Source organism: Bison bison, unplaced genomic scaffold (assembly GCF_000754665.1).
Source record: "Bison bison bison isolate TAMUID 2011002044 unplaced genomic scaffold, Bison_UMD1.0 scf7180017864456, whole genome shotgun sequence".
Lineage (NCBI taxonomy): Eukaryota > Metazoa > Chordata > Mammalia > Artiodactyla > Bovidae > Bison > Bison bison.
The window spans coordinates 11,935,066-11,937,318 of NW_011495018.1; the positions used below are offsets into that span (position 1 = coordinate 11,935,066).

Consider the following 2,253-nt stretch of genomic DNA (forward strand, 5'->3'; position numbering starts at 1 on the left):
AGGACTCCGACAACCGCCCTTCATTAAACCCTACTTCATTCACATGTGAGCGAGCCATCCATCTCTGGCCAAGTCCCTCACTGATGCTTGAAAAATCCTTCAGAAGGCTGGCATCGCCTGCCACTTTTCATCAGCCCAGCTAGAATGAAGAAGCTCTACAAACAGGGGTGTCCCTGCACCAGGGTCCCAGGGTCAGATGGGCCTGGTCAGCCTCACAGCCTGTGTCCACCTGGGCAGGCAGAGCCTTCTCAGATCTCTGGCTATCATGTGAGGAGCCCTGTCGGGCCTGGGTCAGGAAGGGGTTCCCTGGCCCAGGGTCAATGGGGCGGGCTCAGAGAAAGAAGGGAAGGAGGAGCGGACCCCTGGCCACGTGGGGTACAGAGGGTGATAGGAGGGATCTCAAGGAGGGGCGGCACCATAGCCACCAAGCTTGAGCGACACATCTGGACAGAGGTGAACTCAGAAAAGTTAGAGAGGGTTCTGACCCTCTCTTGGGGTGGGCGTGGGACGGGGCGGGGGGTGGTTGGCTGACGTGCCTGAGTCCCACAGCGGAGAGCCTGTGCTCTCGCCTCCTGCCCACCAGTCATTCTCCCGGGAGCTCAGCTCTCAGCGGCTCTCTGCCACCCCTTCACCGCTCCTCCTCTGCCCCCAGCCCCTGGCATTCTTCCCCTGTCCTCACTCCCCACAGGGCTCTCAAGGCCATCATACAAAGGGCTCTCCCTGTTACTCTTTCAATTCTAAGTGAAAAGAACCTCAACCTAGTCTGATTCAGGCACAACTAGAATCTCTGGGTTCCTGAGCTCCGAGGATGGGGTGAACAACCAACTTGTGGGGAAAATGGAAATGCAGCCTGGCCCAGAGCAACAGAACCAGGTATGTGAGCACCTCTGGAACCTACGCTCACAGCGTGTGTGTCTGTGTGTGTATTTGTGGCTGTTTGTGTGTGTGTGTCTGTGTGTGTATGTGTCTGTGTGTATGTGTCTATATGTGTGTGTGTGTGTCTGTGTGTGTATATATGTCTGTGTGTGTGTCTGTGTCTGTGTGTGTATATGCATGTGTGTATGTGTCTGTGCATGTGTGTCTCTGTGTATGTCTGTGTGTCTCTGTGTGTATGTCTGTGTCTGCATGTGTCTATGTGTGTGTGTGTGTGTCTGTGTGTGTGTGTATCTGTGTGTGTGTGTGTCTGTGTGTGTGTGTATCTGTGTGTGTGTGTATGTGTGTCTCTGTGTGTGTTGGCCTCATTCTCCCTCGGTGCTGCCTGACTCGCTCCAGTGGCAGGAAACATGGTGCCCAGGTTTTTTATTCTAAGCCTCCTCTACCAGAGAAGGAATTCCCCTCAAGTCAATCAGTTCAGTTCAGTCGCTCAGTCGTGTCCGACTTTTTGCGACCCCATGAATCGCAGCACGCCAGGCCTCCCTGTCCATCACCAACTCCCAGAGTTCACTCAGACTCAACGTCCATTGAGTCAGTGATGCCATCCAGCCATCTTATCCTCTGTCGTCCCCTTTTGCCCCTGCCCCCAATTCCTCCCAGCATCAGAGTCTTTTCCAGTGAGTCAACTCTTCGCATGAGGTGGCCAAAGTACTGGAGTTTCAGCTTCAGCATCATTCCTTCCAAAGAAATCCCAGGGCTGATCTCCTTCAGAATGGACTGGTTGGATCTCCTTGCAGTCCAAGGGACTCTCAAGAGTCTTCTCCAACACCACAGTTCAAAAGCATCAATTCTTCGGCACTCAGCCTTCTTCACAGTCCAACTCTCACATCCATACATGACCACTGGAAAAACCATAGCCTTGACTAGATGGACCTTTGTTGGCAAAGTAATGTCTCTGCTGTTGAATATGCTATCTAGGTTGGTCATAACTTTCCTTCCAAGGAGTAAGCGTCTTTTAATTTCATGGCTGCAGGCACCATCTGCAGTGATTTTGGAGCCCCCAAAAATAAAGTCTGACACTGTTTCCACTGTTTCCCCATCTATTTCCCATGAAGTGATGGGACCAGATGCCATGATCTTCGTTTTCTGAATGTTGAGTTTTAAGCCAACTTTTTCACTCTCCTCTTTCACCTTCATCAAGAGGCTTTTTAGTTCCTCTTCACTTTCTGCCGTAGGGTGGTGTCATCTGCATATCTGAGGTTATTGATATTTCTCCCAGCAATCTTGATTCCAGCTTGTGCTTCTTCCAGCCCAGCGTTTCTCATGATGTACTCTGCATAGAAGTTAAATAAGCAGGGTGACAATATACAGCCTTGATGT

The 2,253-nt window shown here is 51.3% G+C and overlaps 1 protein-coding gene across 1 annotated transcript in view; it reads right to left on the reverse strand.

The window, feature by feature from the left end:
* Positions 1–2,253, reverse strand: part of GRK5 (G protein-coupled receptor kinase 5) — a 227,361-nt gene that overhangs the window by 52,985 nt on the left and 172,123 nt on the right. The gene's annotated exons all lie outside the window — the stretch shown is intronic.